The sequence below is a fragment of the Aquarana catesbeiana genome, linkage group LG10 (genome assembly GCF_042186555.1).
Source record: "Aquarana catesbeiana isolate 2022-GZ linkage group LG10, ASM4218655v1, whole genome shotgun sequence".
Classification (NCBI taxonomy): domain Eukaryota; kingdom Metazoa; phylum Chordata; class Amphibia; order Anura; family Ranidae; genus Aquarana; species Aquarana catesbeiana.
The window spans coordinates 146,293,809-146,312,321 of record NC_133333.1 but is presented as its reverse complement, the minus strand read 5'-3'; the positions used below and the strand labels follow the sequence as shown (position 1 = coordinate 146,312,321).

The 18,513-nt window shown below is 44.3% G+C and overlaps 1 long non-coding RNA gene across 1 annotated transcript in view; it reads right to left on the bottom strand.

Moving 5' to 3' along the window:
* Positions 1 to 9,686: 9,686 nt before the first annotated feature.
* The window catches only part of LOC141110073 (uncharacterized), a 97,675-nt gene continuing 88,848 nt past the window's right edge, over positions 9,687 to 18,513 (bottom strand). The window contains exon 3 of the long non-coding RNA XR_012236234.1: positions 9,687 to 11,942. This is a non-coding gene — a long non-coding RNA (uncharacterized lncRNA). The remainder of the gene's footprint in view (positions 11,943 to 18,513) is intronic.

Sequence of the window (18,513 nt, the reverse complement as noted above, 5' to 3'; positions counted from 1 at the left end):
TCAGTGCTCTTATTGTGGCTGCACTCACCGGAACTTCCCCCCCCTTGGGGTATGGAGCATTCACAGTATCTGCCGCTGTGCAGCAATCTGAAGGCTGGATATTCCCCGGTGCATTAATAGTTTCCACTCATGAACTGCAAATCAAGAGTGGGTGATTGGGGAAACTTCCTCATCACTTGAATTTTCCAGAATGAGTACCCAGCAGCCCATCATTCTGGAAAATTCAGGTGATGAGGAAGTTTCCCCAATCACCCACTCTTGATTTGCAGTTCATGAGTGGAAACTATTAATACACCGGGGAATATCCAGCCTTCAGATTGCTGCACAGTGGCAGATACTGTGAATGCTCCATACTCCAAGGGGGGGGGGGTTCCGGTGAGTGCAGCCACAATAAGAGCACGGATAAAGCACGCATGCTGTGATCACCTTTGCAAAGTGAACAATATTGTTTTTCACCAGTACAGAAGCACCTTAATTTTGAATATTTAAAATTTTGGACTGCACATATATTTGTAATATTGTTTTTAAAAATTTTTATTTTTAATCCATAAAAGGTTTTTGCACAGAAGCACTTTAAATCACAAATGGAATCATTTAATATTTTGTAGGAAAAGACAATTTTTCTGTGGAGGATTTATTGGTCTTAGCACATCAGCACAGAGATATTTAAGTTGTTTATTGATATTAATTTGGTAATATATTAATATTATATGTTTATTTCGTTTGGTCATTAAGACACTGTAAAGTTATGTAGTATACACGGTACTTGCACTAACACCCGTACATTCATCAATTAATTTATGTATTAGGACAGTTTTCAAACACGGATATAGAACGGCACCATATCTACTTTATTTTCTTTTCAACCATGTACTCCACCTAGTGGTAGCAATTAGTAGAGGCAGCAGTTCTCCTTTTTGTTTTTTAGGTCAGTATTTACTTCCTTTGCACGGAATCATTCACATTTCCTGCATTACCTCTCAGCAGCCTCCACTGACAGTGATGATGGTATAGCACATGGTGTCCCAGGTCCTAGCAGCACACCTGCCAGCAGCACACCACCAGCTGTAGACTGTAGCCGGCAAATTTGTGCCACTCACATGCGCAGCCTCTTTATGCATGCTTGTCAAAGCTGTTGGCTCTCTAACTTCTGCCCTTCAGCCTAGTGGATTCTGCCCCCTTCTGTGAATTTGCACAATGTGCTGCACCACAATGGCAGTTTCCCAGTTGCTACTACTTTTCACGTAAGGCCATTCCATCCTTCTACTATCACATGGAAGGGAATGTTCTGGCATTGTTGGGAAAGGCAGTCAGCCGTTAAATCCACCTTACTGCTAACGCGTGGTCCAGCAAGCATTGGCAGAGATGATATATTTCGTTCACAGCACACTGGATAACGTTGCTTGCAACTCAAAAGGATGCAGAACAGGGCTCGGTGCTGCAGCTTGTTTTGCCCCCACGTCTCCATACAGATGGTGGTGATGATGCCAGACCTGTGAGCTCTACTCCCTCCTCCTCCTCTGCCACCTCCATGCCCTCCTCTGCAAAATTGTCCTATTAACTTCAAGTACCCCCTAAGCGTTCAAAGGGCTATTCCCAGAGTCAGGCTAAAAGGTGCCATGCAGTGCTTCAGCTGGTGTGTTTAGGGGACAGGAACCACACCGCAGCAGAGATTCTTGCAGCTCTGCAGGGACAGGCCCAGAGGTGGTTCACACCATGCCAGTTGGAGCCAGGAATGGTGGTGTGCGATAATGGCTCAAACCTCCTGTCCACCCTTAAACAGGGAAAGTTGACACATGTGCCATTCATGGCACATGTCTCCAATTTGGTGGTGCAGCATTTCCTAAATACGTACCCAGGGTTGCAAGATGTGCTAAAGCTGGCCAGAAGAGTCTGTTGCCATTTTAGGCGGTCATACACAGCCAGTGCTCAGTTGGCTTAAATTCAGCGGGAAATCCAACTGCCCATATGCCGCCTGATTTGTGACATGCCCACCAGGTGGAACTCGACTTTGTCAATGCTGCAGCGGTCATACATGCAGCAGAGGGCCGTCAATGACCTGTGCAAATATGGCTCGACGACAGGCTCAGGCTGCCTCAGCTTTTTTTCCCCACGCCAATGGCTGATCATTAAGGATGCATGCACTGTATTGTCACCATTTGAAGAGGCCACAAGTATGGTGAGCCGTGACAGTGCATGCATCAGTGACACAATCTCTGTTGTGTTCCCGCTGTAGAAGATTCTGTGTGGCATTATGGACAGGGCACTGGAGGCAGAGCAGCAGAAGGAAGAAGAGGACTTCCTTTCCTCTCAAGGCGCACTTTATTCAGACACCATCATTCCTATGTCACAGAACACACAGGAGGAGAGGGGGAGGAGGGTGAGGAGGAGGATTTTGGCACTTTCATAGGCTTCAAAGAAAAGAAAGACATGCGTCAACCTGTAAGCGATGGCTTTCCAACCCCAGGGCCCTTGGGAGTAGTATGTAGCTGGGAGGAGGAAGTTCCAGATGCTAACATCCTGATTGACCCAGAGGAGTCTGTTTCTCAAGCCTCTGCAAATTTGAGGCGCATGGGCAACCTCATGCTTCAAAGTCTGCGAAAGGACCCAAGAATACGTGGCATAAAGGAGAAGGGTGATTACTGGTTGGCAACCCTAATTGACCACCATTATAAGGGAAAGGTCTCAGAACTCATCCCGTCCCCACAGAGAGTGCAGAAGATAAAATCTCTTGAGAACACATTAAAGAGGATTTTATTGAACGTTTTTTCTGACTTCAGTAGGTTACAGTTTTGTGGAAAACTTCACGAAGGCATCCGCCTAAGTGAGGCATTTCTAAATTTTTTAAGTCTTCGCCGCCCAGGGCTGTCAGCTTCCACATCACAACGGCAGCGTCTGCATCACATGGTGGACGACTACCTCAGGGCCAAAACAGAGATGGAGAGCTTTCCAGCTGATGATCCACTGACTTACTGGGTCATGAGACTAGACCACTGGCCAGAACTTGCCCGGTATGTTATTGAATTGTTGGGCTGCCCTGCATCCAGCGTGCATTCAGAACGGGTATTCAGTGCTGCAGGAGGTTTCTTTACTGATCATAGAATGCATCTGTCCACAGACTCTGTGGACCATTTGACTTTTATAAAAATGAATCAGTCCTGGATTGTCAGCTATGAAGCCCTGATGCCGATGTCACTGATTAAGTCTTTTTGGGATGTGGAATCTCTGCAGGACTTCGAGGCTGCCTAGGTTTGAAGGTGTTCAATCATTTCATCTGGAAGGATGTTTTTGGTATAGGTTTCATGAGCACAATTAACACCAAAAGACTAATTTTTCTGCACCTGTTTGACAGGTGCATATCCTTGCCATTTTTTTTGCCCTCATCAAGAACACCTCTATAGGGTTATGGTGGGAAGGCGCCCCCCCCCCAACACCCAAAGAGTAATTTTTCTGCACTTGTTTGACAGGTGCATATTATTTTCAATAGTTTTTTATTGATGAACAGGAAGAATATGTTGACAAAGATACAGGTAGAACCATCTGTTAACATCAGATAAAGTAATACTTCAAAGGACTCATTACATGTTTAAGATGAGAAGGAGCAGAGTAGTTTCAGCAAGTTATTGCAGAAGCTCAAAACTCCTAAAGGAGGAAGAGACTCCCCGACCCCAATACCCCTCATGGGATCTTGCTGTGTTGGGTAGGAGGGGTCCATCTCCCCCAAACGGAGTACAGTGATGAGTACAAAGATAAGCTTCAAGTAGGAGGAACAAATAATATAGAGAATTCCAAAGATATGTAAAAAAGCGAACAACCTTGCTAAGAATGGAATACCTTGTAGCACTGTTTTGTCTAGGCAGGTAGGTGAACTGTTAGTGGCGGGGGAAATACATACATGTGGATATCCTCTGAGCAGGAGGTATTAGGTAAAAAAAAAAAAGGACCAAGAGATATTCCAACTGCTTATGTGGATAGATGTAGAAGTCTGTTGTTTGCAAGGCGGGATGAGACTGAAAACGAGTCCCAGAGGGAAATGCTTGCAGTTGTACCTGTATGCTAGCAGTTAGAAGAAGTGGGAGAGAAAGGAAAGGAGGAGAGAAGACAAGTAAAGAGAAAAAAGGAAAATGGCACAAGCTTAATAGTAGACAGTGTGGAACTCGCTCATCTACATGAACCCGAGTTAGTGAGGGGTGGCAGATGTCTGAGATAGGTATCTGGTCCATGGCTCACAGATGGCCTCATGTTTGTTGGCAGTATCCAAGAGGATGCTAACTGTTTTATCCTGGGCCATGATTCATGATATCTTCCTTTTGACCAAGGAAAAGGGCAAAGTGGGTTGCTTCCAAGCCCGAGCATTCGTCAGCTTTGTCCCAAGGAAAACAAACATGATCAGGTGTTGGACTAGTTTAGGGGTCTTGGGGATGGTTAAGTTTAAGAGGGCAGATTGGGGAGTCTGTTGAACCGGAAAGCCAGTAATTTTCCCGATGATGTGGAATATTTTATTCCATAAGCCGCCTGATCTTGGGGCAATCCCACCAAACGTGTAGTATCGACCCAACATGACAGCAGTTGCGGAAGCACAGAGGGAAGGTGTTCGGGTAGATTTTGGCAAGTTTTAGGGGGACCATATACCACCTCATGAGGACTTTCAAATTTGCCTCAATTAATGCTATGTTTAGAATGGCCTTAGATGCCGCAATCGATGCTCTATGCCATTCCTCAATGCTCCAACTATGTTGCGGGTCATTTTCCCATTCTCTCATATAGAGCGTTTTGGTGTCAGCCCTAGCAAGTCATCGGTATATCACTGATATTTCCCCCCTCTGTTCCATGGCTTGACAAAACCACTTTTTGTAGTCTGTGATCGATAGTGGGATCATTGTGGAAGACAGTATGGACCAGATAAAATGGGCAATTTGGTGGTATCTAAACCTTTCCGATTTTGGCATGTCAAGTTTACTTATATAGTGGGCCAGAGTGAGAGGCCCTGCTGGGTTGACAAAGTGTCCTATCCTATATAGTCCTTTATCTAACCACCACCGGAAAGCTGTGGTGAGGAAACAAGGGGTTCCGGAAAATATGTGACAGTGGGTGTCAGTGCGAGATCAGGATTCGTTTTGAGAGAGTCCCACAGTACTAGGGAATGGGAAAGCGTGGGGGCCATAATAGCTGGTCTGGATTTAGCGGGACACCAGAGAATATAGTCCAGGGTGTATTGGGGGATAGTTTGTCTCTCCATGTGTACCCAGTCAGGGTGTGCTATTTTAGTATATATATATATATATATATATATATATATATATATATATATATATATATATATATATATATATATATATGTGGAGTATATAGAGTATATAGTGGTAGAGTAGAGATAGCGGTGCTGCCATATAATACCAGAGGAGGTAAGGTAAACCCACCCCTCCCTGGTCTTGATTCCTATACAGGGTCCCTTTGGCTATTCTGTGTCCCTTCACTCCCCAAATAAATTTTATGATTTTAGATTGGAATTTCCTGAGGTGGTCCTTGGGAATGGGGATAGGTAGTGATCTCATTAGGTAGAGGATACGCAGCAAAGGGGTCATTTTTACTGAATTAGCCCTTCCAAGCCAGGAAAGGCCTGATTTATCCCAGTGGAAAGATCTTTCTCCAATTTGCGAAAAATTGGGGGAAAATTTGTGGCATATAGTTTGTATGGATGCGGTGAGGTTAATCCCTAGGTAGGGTATTGATGTTTCTTTCCAAAGGAACCAAAAGTTGTCTTTAAGTTGCACCACCAGCATTGCTGGCAAGTTGACACTTAGTGCCAGAGATTTCGAAAAGTTAACCTTGAGTCCAGAGACTCTGTCAAAGTCATCAAGTACCCTGCATATATTTGGTAATGATATTAGGGGTGAGGTGATAAAGAGTAATACATCGCCCGCAGAGAGAGCGCATTTGTGGGTTTGTGGCCTGCACCGTACACCATGTATATTAGGGTTGTCTGATAGCGATAGCTAGGGTTTCAATGACCATGGCGAAGATTAGTGGGGATAAGGGACAGCCCTGTCTCATGCCATTTAGAATTGGGAAAGATGTTGAGTAGTATCCCTGCATTTTGATTTTCGCCTCCAGGTTTCAGTATAGTGTCCTAATTGTGTTCAGAATGAATTGACCGAAACCCCAGTTTTGTAAGATCGGGAACAGGAAAGACCAGAAGACAGAGTCAAACGCTTTCATGAGATCTAGAGAAAGCAAGAATCCCTTCTGTGGGGGTCCCTTGTCCCATCCAGACCCCAGCAAAGAAATTACGTCAATTGCTCTTCTGATCTGATCAGGTCCCTGTCTACCAGGCATAAAACCTACCTGGCCTTTGTGGATGTACAGGCCAATAAAATTGGATATTCTATCTGCCATAATTTTAGTTCAAATTCTTATATCATTATTTATCAATGATACGAGACGATAATTAGCTGTGCAACTAGTGTCCCTGCCCCGTTTAGGTATTACTGTGATATAACTGAATTTAAAGCAGTTTCTAGTTGTGCTCCAGTTCAAAGTTGATTAAAGAATTGTGCCAGGTAAGGGGATAGTAGTGGGGCAAAATGCTTGTAATACGGGACTGAAAAGCCATCAGGGCCAGGGGCAGAGTTATTTTTGAGGTCTTTGATGACCAGAGAGATCTCATCCGCTGATATAGGGGCCTCTAAACTATCCCTGTGGTGACCCTGGATTTTAGGGATCTTCAGTGGTTTTAGGAAGGAGTCAATCAGGCTTGGCAGTGGTTCTTTCCCCTCTTTGCTGTATAAGGTGCGGTAAAAGTCATAAAAAGGTTCCATGATTTTCTGGGGATTTTGTGTGAGGGTTCTTTTTCTGCTATGGCAGTAAGAGCCAAGTTAAGGGCTGTGCGCGCTGCTTCAATTTTTGCTGCCGAGGCGGAAGAGGGCTTACATTTATGTTGTTTGCTATGAGAGGCAAACTCCCTTTCCAGCATGTCAATATCTAGTTTGCGGGCTTTACGTATCCTAGAGGACATTTGGATCAGCTAACCCCTAATTGAGTTTTTATGTGCTGCCCATAGAGAGATAGGGGAGATGTTATCGACATCATTAAATAAGAAATATTCCCAGATGTTGTTTTCGATCTCGCTGACATGGGTGGGATTGCTGAGGATTGAGGCATTCAGTCTGCAGTTAAACACGGTTTGACTGTTGCTTTGAGGATGGTAAGCTGAAGATAGGCACACTTTAATTGAAAGCATTCTGCAGAGCTCCTTCCAGAACTTAGAGGTGAATTGCACCCCTCTGTCGGACACAATGTTGCTAAGTAGGCCGTGAAGTCTGAATATCTCCTTTATGAAGATCTTTGCCTTGTCAGCAGCAGATGGTGTACCCATCATGGGCAAGAAATGCGCCATTTTGGACAATCGTTCAACGACTACCAAGATGGCTGTAAAGTCCTCCGAGGGTGGTAACTCTACTATGAAATCCATAGATATTTCTTTCCATGGCTGCTCCAGCACAGGCAATAGGCATAGTAAACCCCAAGATTTGATGTTAGACCCCTTGTTATACGTTGACATATGGTGCAGGAACTGACATATTCCCTGCAATCAGGCTTTAGAGTGGGCCACCAAAAAGATCGCTAAACAAGCTCCAAATTCTTTCATACCCCGAAGTGACCAGCAAGTTGGTGGTCATGTAAAGTCTTTAAGACCTGGGCTCTGGCTTGCTGCGGAACAAAAATTTAGTTTTGATACCAAAGAAATCCTTCCTGGTTTCTTAAGGACAGTGCCTCTGGTTCAGAGCATTGTGAAGAAGCTTGTTTCAGTGAGGAACTCAGGTCGGTTTGAATCATGAGGAAATTCTGTGGAGACAATATAGTGCTGGGAGTGATTTCTTCAGGAGTGTCAGGAAACATCCGGGACAAGGACATGGCATCAGCCTTCCTGTTCTTGGACCCAGGGCGGAAGGAGATATGAAAATTGAATCTGGTAAAAAACAAGGCCAATCGAGCTTGTTGGGGTCTTAAGCGTTTAGCAGTGCGAAAATACTCCAGGTTTCTGTGATCCGTGAATATCATGATGGGATGCTGAGCACCTTCAAGGAGGTACCGCCATTCCTGCAGGGCAGTTTTAATAGCCAAGAGCTCTCAATCACCCACGTCATAATTCCTTTCAGACGGACTCATTTTTGGCAAAGAGAAGGCCACAGGATGGAGTAACGACTTAGGACCCTGACGTTGGGATAAGACTGCCCCTGTGGCAACTTCAGAGGCATCAACCTCTAAGATGTAAGGCAGGACCGGATCAGGATGTTGCAGGATGGGTGCGGAGGTAAAGAGAGATTTGAGCTTATCAAAATCTGATTGAGCTTCCGGAGACTACAGGAACTGAGTATGTAAACGGGTAACTTGGGTGATTGGTGAGATGATGGAGGAAAAGTTCTTTATAAACTTCCTATAAAAGTTTGCGAACCCCACAAATCTTTGTACTCCCTTTTTATCTGATGGAGTTGGCCAGTCCAAGATTGCCTGCATCTTTTGCGGGTCCATAGCAACACCACCAGTGGAGATAATTAGCCCCAGGAATTGTATTGACTCCTTTTCTAAATCACACTTTTCTGCTTTTTACATAAAATTTGTGCTTCTGTAGTGTGTGCAGAACTGTCTTTACATGTGTACGGTGGAGCTCCAGGGTAGTTGAAAATATCAGGATATCATCCAGGTAGATGATGACGAAGTAATCTAGAAACTCTCATTCTCAAAAGGGCGCCAATGATTACCGCAATGCGTGCACGTACGTTAACGTGCACGTCTGCGTGGTCCCGCTGTTGCGCACCTGTGTGTGCCTGTCGCTGTGCGCCTACGTGCGCGCATGCGCACAGAGTTTCGCCTGGCGCCACCATGATGGATACTGGCAGAATTACCCGTCCTACGGCTATTACCCTGGCAGCCTGTTAGCATGGAGAATCGTGCCCCAGAATTTATTTGTGCTGGCCGGTAACTGTGCCCCAGGGTATCCCGAGTGTGTCCGCTACCTGTGCGGAGCTTATAGTGCGCTTGTGCCTGCCGCTGGGAGCGTCGATGGTACGGAGCAGGACGGATCTCCGTGATCAAGCGGCCATTTCATGGAGCACCGGCAATGCACCTTTTGACAGGTGCATATTATTGCAATTTTTTACAGCAAGGCCAATTATTGTTTTCATCAAGAGTACCTCTATAGGGTTACGATGGGAAGGCGCCACCAACACCCAAAGACCAATTTTTCTGCACCTGTTACTTCTATCCAAAGTCAAAGTGACATCAGAATGTATCCAAAAAATCTCTTATTGTGTTTCCATTGCACTATATTGTGGCCTCATCATACACACTGGCTCCCCAGCTGTTGCTAAGCAAAATAAAGGCAGCTTGCAGGTAAAATGTGTTTTTTATTTAGCTTTATGAATGCAATTATTGCTGCAGCAGATTCTAGACATGGTACAGATCTACCACTTTACAGGTAGACTAAGGGGACCCCCATGCATTACATTGGAAGGAATTTTTCATTTTTATGCTTTCACTTTAAAAATCAAAAAATCACTGCTCATTTAAAAATGACGTTTTTCACAAACTTTTTTTTTATTGATACATGTCCCCCAGGGCAGGACCCGGACCCCTATAACCATTGTATGCCCAATTACTTGCATATACGCCTTCAAAATGGGCACTTTTGATTTTTGACATTCGGGTCCCATTGACTTTACTGGGGTTCGATATTTGGGTCCGAACTTTGGCGGTGTTCAAAAGTTCTGGTGAGAACTGAACAGGGGTCCATTCAGCCCATCCCTAGGTTAGACATCTCCCCTTAAACACATTCAGATAGCATAAATTACACCTACGGCATGGAAAGAACACTTTCATGCAATGAAAGAAAGAGAGGGTCTTCGGGGGATCCACCACACTGGGGGCAATTCTATGCCTGAGAGTCGGTGCTCCCCTAAAAATAACCATTGGCTGGTAGAGAATTAGAGGTCCCAAAACCCTATCATTTTTCAGAACCCCCAATGTTTCTTAATGATCATTTTAACTGAAAATGTTGGGTGAAAAAAACAGTAACCAGGGACAATCCAATTTTATTGGAGACCCCTTGCTGTTCCTGCCTACATTCTCTCTGCATTTCAGTCCTGTGCATTTTACTAACTTCCTCGATGACTTGGTTGATATTTTCCACATTATGCCCTTTGTCAAAAAAACTCTTTTTTAGAGTTTGGGCTTGCATGTAGTAATCTCCAATGTCGCCTAATCTTCTGGAATTGGCACTTTGGCACAGCCCTCAACCAAGAAGGGTGATGACAACTATTAAAAGGGATAAACCCATTTCTGTCTGTTTCCTTAAAAATGTAGTGGTTATTAACTTACTGCTTCTAGCATGGATATTGAAATCCAAAATATGTATGAACTTATGACTTACATCATATTGCAAAGAGAACCCCCTGTCATTAGAATTGAGGAACTGGAAGAAAAATAATTTAGGCCCCTTTCACACGGGCACCATCAGTTTAGCCATGTTAAAACGTATCAGTTCTTATTCGTTGCTTCATCCGTCTTCTGTTCCATTAATATCCGTTTTCATCTGTTAATGTACACGTTTACATCCATTTTTTCATCCGTTTTTGTATCCGTTTTCATCAGTTTACAGCAGTTTCTGTGCCTTTAAGGAAATTACCCAGAAAGCATTGCTCCTCCCATCCTACATTGCCATTCATGAACAATTTGCCGACTACTTTCTATCTCCATCAGAAGATCCATGGCAGTACCAATATATATATATATAAATAATGCAGAGCAAATTTAAATGTATTAATTAATTTGGTTATTTCCTTGTGTTTTGATAGCATAAAAAGACACAAAAGCACATTATATGTTCAAAACCATTTTAGTTTTATTATTCTGAATAACCCTTTTAAAATAAAGGTTTTTTCACTTTGTTTTTTCATTTGTCAAAGTATGAACTTTGAATTATTTCTTCAAAACGGATCTTAACTGATCGGATGTTGACAGACATTGTCAGTTAATATCCGTTTTGACGGATCTGGACGTAGCCTTGTACGTTAAAAAAAACAGATAAAAACGGAAGCGGAGGTTAACAGATAGTAACGGATGGTCATCCGTTTGCCCATAGGTATGCATTGGCGTCCGTCGACGGATGGAAGAAATACGGATAGACGGTCCGTCCGTGTGAAAGGGGCCTTAAGAAGTCCGCAACCATGGCTACACCATAACTCTGCAGGTAATAATTACCTCCAAACCAGAAATAATTATGATCCATCGCAAAGGTAAGCAGTTCCAAAATAAAGGTCCTTTGCCGCAGAGGCAAACTGCCATCCTGATCTAAGAAATATTTAACTGCCTCATGCCCATGATGGTGAGAGATGATAGTGTACAGGTAGGATACATCTGCAGTAGCAAGGATGAAATCCTCTCCCCACACCACATCATTTAGTCATATTTGGTTATATTTGCCAAAAGGCACTTGTAGGCCTCTACCTAGGTCAGCAGGATAAGGAAGGACAGCACTAATATATATTTACATTTTTTGTATTCTTCCTATCTTTGTAGAGTTGTGAAGCTGGTTAGATGGTTTACATAATTGTCACTAATAAAGCAATACTGTCATGGTTATGCAGTAATGTTTGTCTGTCAGCTTACCTCTCCATGTGTTCAGATTAAGAGGCCAGCCACCTGGCTGCTTACGTAATCTCTCTACTCAAAGCATGGCTCTACCCCAGCCCCTATCAGGGAACTCTATATTAACCTGTGCACTGCAAGCCAGCTCTGCTGATCAATATTGTGCGTTTTGGCCTCCATGTGCTCATTGCTCTGTGTCCTACATCTGATCCTGTTTACAGATCTTGGCTTGTTCTTGACTGTCCTCGTCTGCTTCATATCCCGACCTTTGGTGTGTTCCTTGACTATCCTAAAAACTGGATGAAAAAACACGAAAAGGTCACACCAACCTCATTCATTACTTAAGGTACCATCTTTTTAAATATATAAAACACAATGCAATATATTCACAAACCCAGTTAGGTATGGGGCTTAAAAACAGAGGGAAATAAGCTCCAAGAAAAGGCTCGAAACCACTACTCCGGGTAGGACAACCTAGAGTTGTGGTGAGGGCCCAGTGTCAGGACAAGGTTATCCGGTGCCCAGGGCAAAGATGGAAACACAAGAGAATACTAAAAACAGTACAAATTAAATTAGGTTTAATTCGATAATTTAATATGCAATAATAACCCACAGCATTTGCGTCAATTTCTGCAACAATAATCCCCAGCAAAGGTGCTAGCTTATGTAATAACCACCAGCATTGATGGCAGTGTATGTGATCCCCACATGAACTGGCTGGAGTGGTTAACTCTCTGGGAGCGGGGTTAATTATGGTAACTTCTTGAGCTATGAAAGATTTTTCCCCCTTCATGACCAGTCCATTTTTTGCTATATAGAAATGCGCTACTTTAACTGTTAATTGTGTGGTCATGCAACACTGTACCAAAAACGGAAAATTGTAAACTCACCTTTCCATAATTTTCCTTTCCTGATGCATCTTCATGGCAGCACACACTGGGTTGTGACTTCGCCTCCACAACCTGACAGGATTGGACTAGCTATAAAAGTTAAAGAGAGACACCTCCCCACTATTCTCTGTATATATCATCTAAAAACAGGGAGGGTTCCTGTGTGCTGCCATGAAGATGCGTCAGGAAAGGAAAATTACGGAAAGGTGAGTATACAATTTTCCATTTTCCTGACGCCTTCATGGCAACACACACTGGGAAATAACTCGCCAGACGGGTGGGAACAAGAAAAAGTTTTATTAAAGAGCTGTAGAATTGGCTCTAATGATGAATCTGCCAAAGTCAGAATTTATCTTGTAGTGAGAAATGAATGTATTTCTGGATGACCAGGTCGCTGCTTTACAGATTGTTTCTGGTAAAACTCTACAGTATGCTGCCCATGATGTCGCCACTGCCCTGGATGAGTACGCCCTGATGCCTTCCGGGATAACCAGTTGTCGAATAGAGTGAGCCTTTTTAATAGAGTTAACCAGCCAGGATGCAATTGTTCGGGAAGTTGCTGGATGACCCTTCCTAGAACCATGTGGAATTATGAGGAAAGTATCCGACTTCCTGAAGGAAGCTGTGGCTTCCAGATAATTGGTAATGCTAGTTTTCACATCCAATGTTTGGGGTTCGCCTTGGTTGTTAGTGAAAGATGGAAGGATGATATCCTGTTTGTAATGAAAAAAGGACGATACTTTAGGAATGAAATGATCCGAGGGTCTTAGTACCACTCTATCGGGATAGAAGATTAGATATGGTTCAGTTATCAATAATGCTGTAAGTTCCGAAACTCTCCTTGCCGATGTAATGGCGATAAGGAAGGTTATCTTCAAGGTTAGTTTCCAAAGAGAGATTAAGTTAGCCGGAAAAAAAGTGGGTTAGACAGCGCATCAAGAACTGTAGAGAGATCCCCTAGCGGAAATGTTGGTTTTTTCAGAGGTCTGATCTTTAGGGAGGCCTTCATAAACTGGATTACCAGAGGATGTAGAGCCCATCTAATGCCCATTTCAGCTGATAGGGCGGATAGGAAACATGATGTTATCGGGAGAGGCAGAGGCTGTTGCAAGCTGAGCTGTAGTAGGGTTGTAAACCAAGGCCTCCTTGGCCAAAAAGGAATCACTGCTATCACTGTGGCTGATGATCTCCGAAGCCTGGATAGGAATCTTGCGATTAAAGGAGTTGGCGGAAAAATGTATCCCAGTTTGAAAATCCATGGGTGGATCAGGCAGTCCACTTCCTCAGCCGATGGGAAGGTTGCTCTCGACAGAAATCTGTGGCATTTGGTGTCCACAGGAGTAGCTGCCAGGTCGATCTCCGGTATTCCCCAAGTTTCTGAAAGGAGAGAAAAGGCCTGCTGGCTCAATGACCACTCGTTGTTCGAGAGAAGTTCCCTGCTTAAATAGTCAGCCAGCATGTTCTGTGCTGCTGGGACATATACTGCTCTTAGGTCTACCAGATGTACTTGTGCCCAATCCAAGATAGGGCAAACTTCTTCCATCAGTGTGCGACTCCTCGTACCTCCCCGCCTTTGAATATATGCTACAGTAACTCTGTTGTGCAGAACGCTCCTCCATTTCAGGTACGGAGCAAAGGCCAGAAGTGCTTGAAGGGCTGCTCTGAGCTCCAGTATATTTGATACTATACCGTGAGCTCGAAACTTCCACTGTCCTTGGGCTGCAAGGTTCTGGTAATGGGCTCCCTATCCCCTCTGACTGGCATCTGAAGTAACGACTTCCGGCAGAGGAGGGACTATATGCTTGTACCTCCTGAGGTTGCTGAAACGTGTCCACCACCACATTGACTCTTTCACGTGTCTGTGAATGTAGATTGTCTGAAGCATTGATGCTCCACACTGCCTTAGAAAGGAATTCTGAGTTGCCGACATGGAACCCAGGACGCTCATACAGACTCCGACTGGTAAATGTGTTGCTGAGATTAGCCTCTGTATTTTTTGGACTAGAGGCATAACCTTCTCCTGAGGAAGCTGTACTCTGTTCAGAATGGTGTCCAATTCCGCCCCCAGGAATATCATCTTTTGTGTGGGCTGCAGCTTACTTTTCTGTCAGTAAGATCTGAATCAAGATCTGGCGATTTTATGCTAGTAGTAGTATGTCGTCCAGATAATGGTTTATTCTTAGACCCTTTTCTCTGAGATATGCAATGATGGGTAGAAGAACTTTGGTGAAGGTTCTGGGAGCCGACGAGATGCCGAATGGCAGGCACTGGAACTGGAAGTGAAAGTGGTTGATCGAAAAACAGAGAAATCTTTGAAAGGCGGGCTGTATTGAGATATGAAGATAGGCGTTCGATAAATCTACGGATAGCATCCAATTTTTTAGATTCACTGCTAATAGTATGGACTGGAGGCTTTCCATCTTGAAAGATTCTAATTTGATGTTCTTGTTGAGTCTCTTTAAGTCCAGTACTGGTTAAAAATCCCGTTTTCTTTTTTACAAGAAATAGGGGAAAGTAAAATCCTCTGCCCCTCTGACACAATGGAATTTCCAGGATAGCCTCCTTTTGTTTTAACTCCGTTATGTATTCTAGAAGGATCTTCCTTTTGATTGGAGAAGACGAGAACTTGGTTGCGAACGTCCACTTGTGACCAAACTTGATTGTGGAGATGGTCCAAGGGTCTTTGATGTTTTTCAACCATATTCGAGTGAATCGCTAGAGACTGGCGCCCACCCTTGGAGGATGGGTGGTCGTACCTTCAAAGGGACTTCTGCTGTTCACCCGAAGGGGTGGTTTGGTTTTTCGCATTTTCAGGAAAGATGACTGTGTGTTTCTCCAGTTTTGCTTGAACTGTTTACCTGGTCTATGGGTCTTGGCTTCTCTGTATCTTTCAGGAAGGTTGCGTTTGTAGGTAGGACCTCTTGGTGTTTTGGTTCTCCTGTCCGAGGGAATAAGGCCCGACTTGCCTCCCGTCACCTTGGAGATGGCTGAATCCAATTTGGAGCCAAAAAGATTAGATCCGTCATAGGGAATTTTGCACCAATTTGATTTTGATGCAGCTTCGGCAATCCAAGGCTTTAGCCACAAAGCCCTTCTTGCCATCACCGAGGCTAACATTGACCGTGCCGAGCATCTGATAACATCCACTGAGGCTTCTGCGACGAAATCGCCTGCCAACTTGAGTTCTTTCAGAGGAGTAATTATTCTCTCCTGATCCGCTCCCTCCTGAAGAGATTTTTCAATACTGGAAGCCCAACCTGAGATGGCTCTACCAACTGCTGCCGTGGTGACTGCCGGCCTACACGTGGAATATGCTTTTTCTAGATCGATCTTTCGATCTAAAACATCTCGGAAGGTGACTGCGTCCTCGATGGGTAGAGTGACATGCCTTGCTAAGCGCATTAGGGAAGCATCCACAACAGGAGCGTTAATCAAGGGGCTAACCTTAGATCCCTTCAAAGGATACATCTTTGATAGCCTATTGTTAAGGCTGGGCCTTTGACAGATTTTTCCCATTCGTCCTTAATTCCTCTAGTTCCTCGATGAAGGGGAAGGTTTCTGGATCCCCTTTCAAGTTAGGAAAATATTTTCTAGATTTTTGAGGCGCTTCCTCAGGCTCTTCCCAGCCTATGGCCTCCTTAACCGATTTCGCAAAGGGTTCTCGGATCAGCTCGGTCACCTCTCTGGCATCCGATTCTTTTTCTCTCGTGGCGTCATCAAAGTATGTGCGACGTGCTACCTTATCTGGCAAAGCGGTGGCGCCACATACCCAGCAGGCATTTGCTGTGAGACGGGTGTGATGGCTTCAGCTGCAACGTGGAGAAGGTGATCTTCTATGACGTGATCGGCTGTGTCGAGAGTGACCATGCCGAGAGTGACCATCCCGAGAGTGACCATGTCCAGAGTGACCAACCATGGCGTGAATGACAACGGTGGGAGTGTCTATGATGGGATAAAGAGCGTGACCGGCTTCTGCAGGATCGTCTGCTTGAAGCATGGCTCGACTGTTCTCTATGTCTTGATCCTGACCTGGAAGGGCTGTCAGAAGGTGCCATGTTAGCTGGTGTGCTCTCTTTTTTCCTCTCTTCCATACTTACCAATCCAGGTGGACAGCCTCTTACCTTATTGGATGAGAGTGGTCTGCGTGGGTAGTGGTCTCCATGAGCAGTGCAGATAAGGTAGGAGAAGAAAATAGGGAACCCTGAAAGAATATACAAAAAGTCAGGAAAACAGCAAAGAAAAACCCAGAAAATAAAAGGGGAAAAGGATAGGAGACTTATCTGAAAATTCTGGGTCATACATACAGCGTTTTGTATGAAATACAGTGATTTGGAATCACTGACAGTAATTTCTATGTTTTTTTAAAATGGTGCCGCCGAGATGGCAGAACTGACGCTCTCGCACATGTGCAGAGGAGCCGCGAGTGCGCCGGCGCCATCTTGGAAACCGGCTCAGGACTCAGAATGGCCCAATCTCCTCCCCCGGCATGTGCGCAATGCAGGGAGACAGATGCGGCGGCCATGACGGAGCGGACCGAGTGCTTGTGGGACTACAGGTCCCAGAAGGTAGGAGGAAAGCATACGTTTAATGCCATAAAGAATAGTGATTAAAAGAGACCACTGTAATATTAAAAGCCTTTTTAAAACTTGGGGGAAGATGGTAGTTGCGCTGTGATGAAGGGGGGGGGGGAGCTACAAAGATGACTAAAGTGGCAAAGTGAACTAAAAAAGCAGAAACGGGCCAATGCATGAATAGATCCTACATGCTAAAAGAACATGGTGGGGATGCAGTGCAGTGCAACGTACAGTAGCTGATCAACATGACATGTTGCGGGCAGACAAAGCCTAATATATAAAGGTAATCGTGAAACAGTGACTGCTTGAATATAGCAAAACAAAAATGCATATACCAACACAAATAGGGTGAATAATGACACAATGCAAAAAAAAAAAAAAAATATATATATATATATATATATATATATATATATATATATATATATAATGCAAGAAAAATATATGTGGGCTAGTGCCCCATTAGCAAAAACGTGCCAGATCCTGGTGAACTACAAGTTACAAATCCCAAGGACAAACATGAATATTAGTTCTATCATCCAGTCCAAAAAGCAAAAACACGTGATGAGAAACACAAGACAAGTCCAATCGTGAAGGGAGGGGGGATCTTCAGTGAGGACACCTCCGTGTTTGCAAGCCGCTTACCTTACAGCTGTAAGGTGTACAGCCTGTGTTGCAAATGACCCGCAGGTGTAGACGTTCCGTGTATACAGGCAGTGACAATGATGAACATGCCAAGCGAAATATAAAAAATAAAAAGTATGCAGCATGTAAAATAACTCTGCAACGACCACAGTGGAGGGGGGGCAAGACACACACAGGGGGAGGTTTCACTCACTTTCATGAAGTGAGTGTGGGCATCAATCCACGAGCGCCGAGCTCGTATGCCTCCAGGAGTGTCACCAATCTGGAATCTGTCCCCGTGCCTGGAAACTGGAATATGTCCCCGTGCCTCTCTCCTCAGTGTTCGTCAGGTAGAGTAGTGATGTACAGTGTGAGGGGGAAAGAGACGCACATAGCGTGATCCCATATAAAAGGTATATTTATTTAATAAAACAAGTCCAATCAACTTACATTTAAAACAATGCTGCAGTGTGTAGTAACTACGAGCGCCGAGCTCGTCTCCTGTTGTTTGTCTATGGCAGCGTCCCGTGCTCCAATCCTAATGCATATTGTCACGTCACGTGACTTCTTCAGAGGATGACGTGACGATATGCATTAGGATTGGAGCACGGGACGTTGCCATAGACAAACAACAGGAGACGAGCTCGGCGCTCGTAGTTACTACACACTGCAGCATTGTTTTAAATGTAAGTTGATTGGACTTGTTTTATTAAATAAATATACCTTTTATATGGGATCACGCTATGTGCGTCTCTTTCCCCCTCACACTGTACATCACT